The following is a 7,500-nucleotide window of genomic DNA, read 5'->3' as shown; positions in this document are numbered from 1 at the left end:
TAAAATCGACCGGGCATTTTGGCACCTCACACACTTACAACCCGATTTTGAACAATATCCTGACTCGGTCCACTGGCTAAATTGAAGACGGACCACTGGCCCGCCCCCTCTAATCTGTGGGCCAGGCCCAAAGAAATAAACAAAGGTAGGAAAACAGTGTCGGCCCCTGGGGACTGCCGGCCCACCGGGAAAATACCCTGTATGCCAGATTACCAGTCCAGCCCTGGTTGCTTGTTATTTCTTCTTATTTTACTTTAAATGTACAGTCCTACCACCTGTTACATCTGTTACTTTGGCCGTTCAATATGCTGCATGTTAATCTACTGTTATCCTTTCAACTATTTTATTTTATTATATTGAAAATTCAAATGATACAAAAATGCACAAACACACACACAAACACACACACACACCCACACACACACACACACACACACACACACACACACACACACACACACACACACACACACACACACACACACACACACACACACACACACACACACAAACAATTCCACACCTATTTTTTTTCACTAAACATGAATAACATGCACTAAAGCAAACACACACAAAACACACACAACAAAAAATGGCCTCAAAAATGGCCATGACGCTGCAGTACATTTTCAACAGCTTGCACATACTCTTCCTGCTCCATAAAACACGGCCACAGAGTATAGTACGGACTCTCCGGAGCAAGTGAGGAGGACGCATGTTTTATGACTTCTTGAAGGAACTTAAATGCTTTATGACAATCCGGTGACTTGAGGGTGCATATCTGCAGGATTGTCACTGTCAGCTGCCATTCTGTGTTCAAACGCTTACGCGAACGGCCCATAAATCCTTAATTTACTGCTGGTACTCCTGCTGTGTTGCTGCTGTTGCTGCTTCTGCTGTTACCACTGCTGTTGCTGCGGAGTCTCTTGTTGAGGGACCTGAGAGCAAAGTGAAGGTGATGTGGGGATGCAGTCAAATATCACTGCCATGACTAGATCATGTCACGTCTTTCTCCCAGCCTCTCACAGAGACGGCGCTATGACACATATCACACAGGTGGGGCGCACGTTTGCTGTGAAGTCAAAGTCTTGCGCTAGGTCGATGATGGCGGTTAAGAGGGCTCACAGAGCCTGTATCCATTGGCAACATCCCAGCGTGGCCAGTGAATGTGGTCTCTGGATGGGCGGCTCGTCATCCTCATGGTATGCTTGAGGTGCTCCAGCGTTCTGTGTGAGACAGTGGGAGGCAAGGTATTTTATTTTATATTTAGCTTGTTCCCGACTCACAAGTATCCAGTGAACATGGCTACCCCAAGCCCCGAAAAGATCTGAAATGAAAACACAAACCAGCACTGCATCTCGTCTACTCCACTAGCACGGCACAACGGGTGAATTACATGGCTGCTAGTTAAGGGCACAGCAAAGAGTGAGGATAAAAAAGTAGCCGCTGACCTCTCCTTGCTCTCACCACAGCTGATGTTCCTCTCCTCTCCGGTGTCCCTCCCCAAACCTCCATACCTGTGAAAATAAAGCCCCACCTGCCTGTGGGTCTGTAACAGAATGGTGGTAGAACATTAGTAAACCTCCCTAACGAAGCATCATACAGTATCGGTAGCACTGAGCTATCAGCCTGGGCATTTAGCTCCGCTGTATCGTGCATTGCCTCCCATATCCAAACTGAAACGTTGACTGGTAGTTTGCAGGTTCGAGCCCTGAGTGCAAAACAAGCGACCTAAGATGACCTTAGATCCATGTCCCAATCATCATCCAGCCATTCACGTTTCCCACCGTGAATCATTCCTGTTGACTAGTGTGAATATTAAAAACAATCAGTGTTCCCTTCTGAATATACTTCCCCACAGCCCGTCACTAAAATGTCTCCCCGTTGAAAGCAATGTCCAAAGTTCCTTTCCTCCCCCACAGATCCCAGTCATCCCTATCACACACGCACGCACGCACGCACGCACGCACGCACGCACACGCACACACACACACACACACACACACACACACACACACACACACACACACACACACACACACACACACACACACACACACACGGCTCACTACAATGCTGCCCTCCCCCACAGTACACATACAGAAACACATGGTTGTACTGTACATCCTTCATAAACATGCGTGAACACACACTTACACACACACACACACATGCACACACACACACACACACACACACACACACACACACACACACACACACACACACACACACACACACACACACACACACACACACACAAGCACACACACATGCACATGCACACACACACACACACACACATATACGCAAACACACGCATGCGCAAGATACATGTTGGTCAGCAGTCAGTATGGGGATGGAGAAAGCGTAAAAATGGGGACAGGGTGGCATGTTGGCTGTCACCTTACATTATCACTCCAGTTTGTCATCCGCTCCAGATCAATGGGCTCCAGCAGGGAGGCGAAACAGTCACACACACACACACACACACACACACACACACACACACACACACACACACACACACACACACACACACACACACACACACACACACACACACACACACACAAACACACACACACAAACACGCACACGCACGCACACACACAAACAAACACTGTACACTTGGATACACACATTACAGACGCAGCACAGCTTCTGCAAACATATATGAGTGCAAACATATAGAGACACGACACGCACGGACATAGGCATACACTTGAATGCACGCAGTATTGACACATAGCCATCACAAATTCAACAACAAACAATCAGACAACTACACATGCAGGGGAGCTATAGGGGGGCAATCAGGGCATTTGCCCCTGCACAGGGACCTCCTGTATTGGTCTTGGGGGCCCTGTTGTGACCATGGCAGGCCGTATGTGGGGCCCCATTAGTGTCTTGGCCTGGGGCCCTATGTGCAAGTGTTCCGCCACTGTACACATGGAATGAAAAGGGTGTAGTTCAGGTGGGTAGGGTTGGTTGATTGTCAGCGTTTCATTGGTGGTGATAGTGTTAGTGGCGATGGCATGATTGTTGGTGAATGTGAGAGAAGCGTTGGGAATCTTCTGTATGCATGTGTTTCTGTGTGTGCGTTTGTACCGTCTGTTGTGTGTGTGTGTGTGTGTGTGTGTGTGTGTGTGTGTGTGTGTGTGTGTGTGTGTGTGTGTGTGTGTGTGTGTGTGTGTGTGTGTGTGTGTGTGTGTGTGTGTGTTTCTCACTGCTTCCCTGTTCCCTGAGACAGATGAAGTGCTCCACGCTATCCGCCAGCCAGCCTCATTGTGCTCCTTAATAAAGACACCAGAGAAAATTAAGACTTCCATCTGGCAGAGAGAAGGGTCACATGCGCATTTATCACGGTTGTCACCTTGTCCCCAGACAGAGGGTGGGGGGGGGGACAATAATATCCCCATCTCTGATTCATCGTGTGACGTGTGTCACATGGGCATATAGGGAAAAAAACTGTATGTTGTGATTTGAGCGATATGATATGAAGGCTATTGGCATCATCATTCAACATGATCTCCAAAAATTCCGTGCTCCTGGACACGGAATTGTTTTCCGTGCTCCTGGACACGGAATTGTTTGAAGTGCTTTCTATAGGCTATTTCCACAGTCTTGTGTTTTCTCAGGATTTTTCTAATTTCAAATATTTTGTCTAAAAAAAAAAAACATTTCTTACTGATAGGTTTGGGTAAGGGATTGTTTTGGTCTGGGCACAGCTAGTTTTCTTTCATTCATTATATGCGTTTGATAGCCTAGCAACCAACTGGAAAAGGTGTTTCTCAAAAATATGTCTTTAATGACAGGTTAAGGTTAGTGAATGTTTTGGTCAGGGTACAACTTAAATTGCTATAGCATTATTTTGTTTAGGATTAGCATAGGATTAGGATATACATTTGGTATGTATTTTCTAATGATAGAATTAACACAGTGCTGTGGTAAAAGCTTATAGAAAGCACTTCCGTGTGCCCATCACGGAAAACAATTCCGTGTCCAGGAGCACAGAAAACAATTCCGTGTCCAGGAGCACAGAATTTTGGCAAAATCCGTGCTCCTGGACACGGATTTCGTGTCCTTAACATCCGTGTCCAGGAGCACGGAATTTTTGGAGATCAGGCTGCATCATTGAAATGATGAAATTGTGATGATATCATCGTTGAAATGATGAGAGGGGGACAACACCCCCATCTCTAATTGATCATCTGACGTGTGTCACACGGGCATATAGGGAAATACCGTATGTTGTGATTTGAGCGGTATGATATGAAGGCTATTGGCATTACAGATGCACGGCGATACAGAGGGAGGAAAATGGGTTGGTCGAGATAAGAGGCTGCTTACGGCTGCTGGGAGGAGGGTGCGGGAAAAAATGCCACCGTTTGGCGTACACTGCCACCTCATAAATACTTTCAAGGACCAGGGCTTTAAAAAAAGTCAATAGTGTGCACGCACGCGCGCACACACACACACACACACACACACACACACACACACACACACACACACACACACACACACACACACACACACACACACACACACACACACACACAGTCACATGCACTCACAGTCATACACGCCCCCACACACAGCCAGTCACATACACTCATAGTCACACCCAAGCACACACACACACACATTCGCACACACAAACACACACACACACACACACACACACACACACACCCTTACACACACACACACGCGCACACATAAACAGAAAGCGCAGATCAGCAGAATACGCAGATGCATGCTGTCAAAATATAAATCAACAATCCCAGCACAACGCGGGCACAAGTGCAGGGCCAGCAGAAAGCCGCTCAATGGTTTTTCCATGGCGTCGAGTATATGCAAGTCACTCCGCATCAAGGCTCGCCGCCGAGGCCACCAAAAAGCTCTGACTCACTGCTTTGGAGCGCAAATGCCAGCAGCAGGCACTTTTACACAACATTAAATGTGAAATTTGAAAGAAATACATATACAAATGTTAGGCCTCGAATAAGCAGAATGGACGGCTGAGGCCTTAATTACGGAGTGAAAGGCGTGGAGGTCACCGTCAGGAAAATATAAATAAAATAAAAAACCTTTACACATAATGCTGAATGGTCAAACTTGAACAACTTTTAAAAAAATATTTAAAAAATGGGCCTAAATAAGCACAGCCAGGCTTATGGAAAAAACTCCAGCCTGCATCATTTGCAGTAGTAGCTGCAAGGTGTTGCTGTTCTATAGAGAGGCAGCTAAAAGCCCCCCTCTCACAGCCAAGCGATGCCATTTAGGGACTGAAAGCCCCGCTACCCGATAACACTCCTGTGCTAATGTACGGCATCACAGCTAATGCTCTCTTACATCACTCTTAATGACCAGCCGCAGAGCCACTGCATTACGGCCCCTAACCCAGCACTAACGCGCCACCACACCAGCCCTGTGACTACACTAACACCTGCTCGACTGCACTGCAAAACACGTTCCAAGCCCCTCTTGCTGGTCGGCCCACGCCAGCGACGACGGAGTGGGAATAAAAGTGAGCTTAAAAAAAACAAAAAACGATATGGGAAGCCTCAATATTTTTAGCCAAATCTGCCATAATTATGCGTGTGATGGCTGACGAAATTGTTCAGGCTCGTCTAGGCAATTAGGGCCGGCAGAACAGCTAATGGGCAGCAGATTACTCAGACCCTTTCCTCCATTAGGCTCCATTTGCACCGGGCCCTTCACACAGTAAGGCCTGTACCCACTAGCCCACCACGGCTACCAAAGCCAAACCACATTACTGCACTTCCTCTTGTCAAAAACATCCAGGGCTGGACTGGCCATCCGGCATGGCGGGCATTTCCCGGTGGGCCCCGCACCCTTGTGGGCCCCTATTGTAAAACATTTCTGAAAATTGGGGCCCACAAGGGTGCAGGGCGCACCGGTGAGTCAGTTTTGCGCTGATAATTATGAGGGGGCCTTCTAAGACAAAAGTGCCTAATGCCTATTTCTCCCCCAGTCCAGCCCTGAAAACATCAGCGGCCTCTCTCTTTTAGCCAACACAAAAACACACAGCTCTTTTTCTCACAACCCCCATTAAACCATCATTCTTCACATGATGTCTTTTGCGTAACTACTGTATATAAAATATCAACATGGGCAATCTTGAAGCATTATGAGATATCAGATATGTATGGCAAATTCTGACAAAATACTCCCCAAGGGTTTGCAACTGTTACATGAAAACAGTCAGACATTTCCATGGGTTTAGTTATATACTGTAAAAACACAGACACAGGCAGACACATAAAGATACCCCCCCCCACACACACACACACACACATAGACCAACCTTAATATAATACCAAGCCTAGCAAAAGAGAGTGAGCGAGGCAGAGAGAAAGAGAGAGTATTGCAGGGTCTGATGGATCCTTTGTATAATAGGAATAAAGTATAAGAAAAGGTTTTCTCCCTGGCCTTAATTCAAGCGTTCTGTGAATCCTCCATGTCTCTAGCCATTAGGACTTGTCAATTGAAATGTGACATGGAGGAGCGAGTGAGAGCAATTCTGAAAGAATATTTAAATCATCTTTCAATCTTTCAAGACCTGCCCTTCCACTTGACGACTTTGACAATTAATTTGTGTCTTACAGATTATCCTATCAACGACTTCCAACCCAGGCAGTCAGTCTCTCTCTACCGTTCACACTGAAAGTGAGAGAGAGAGAGAGAGAGAGAGAGAGAGAGAGAGAGAGAGAGAGAGAGAGAGAGAGAGAGAGAGAGATTCACATTGGCAGTGGTGACACATTGTGGAGAGACCGATCATCTCAGCAGAACATGTGCTGGAAGCTCAGGCGTATTTTGGGCAAGGATCGAAAAAAAACCCTGAGCTGTCACCTCGTCCTTTACATCACCCAGATGTGTGTCAATCCGGCACCCCAAAAAACGGAAGTGAGCAGGCTCACTTCCTGTGCATTTGGGTGCATGTGTGTCTCCCAATGGATGGATAGCCCAGGATACAAAACTTAGTCAACTGAGTTGTTGTCTTTTTTTAACTCTTTTGAAATGAAATGACTAAATACATTTGAGAATCCTAGAATAGTAGATGGCTCTGTGTATGAGAGACTGTGTGTACTGTACGCTTGAATGCGTTTGAAGGACCCCTGACCTGTTAAGGGAAAGGCAATTAAGAAGTGAGTCTGTCAAAGTGGGCTTCTCAGAAGCTCAAGATATGTAACCTACTTACAGACTTTAAGTCTTTTTTAATGAGGAAAGTTTGGTAAACTGTCAAATGAGAATGGCCCCTGTTACCTGGGTTTTGTTGGAATTAGACTAAAAGCAGAATGATATCGGCCACTCCTCAGTGCGCCCAATTCTTAATCCTCCAATGAACACCCTCTAACCTCCTTTGTGTGTGTGTGCGTGTGTGTGAGTGTGCGTGTGTGTGTGTGCGTGTGTGTGCGTGTATGTGTGTGCATGTGCGCGCATATGTGTGTGTGTGCGTGCGGGTGTCTA

Source organism: Engraulis encrasicolus, chromosome 22 (genome assembly GCF_034702125.1).
Source record: "Engraulis encrasicolus isolate BLACKSEA-1 chromosome 22, IST_EnEncr_1.0, whole genome shotgun sequence".
NCBI lineage: Eukaryota > Metazoa > Chordata > Actinopteri > Clupeiformes > Engraulidae > Engraulis > Engraulis encrasicolus.
Note: the sequence above shows the minus strand (reverse complement) of the source record.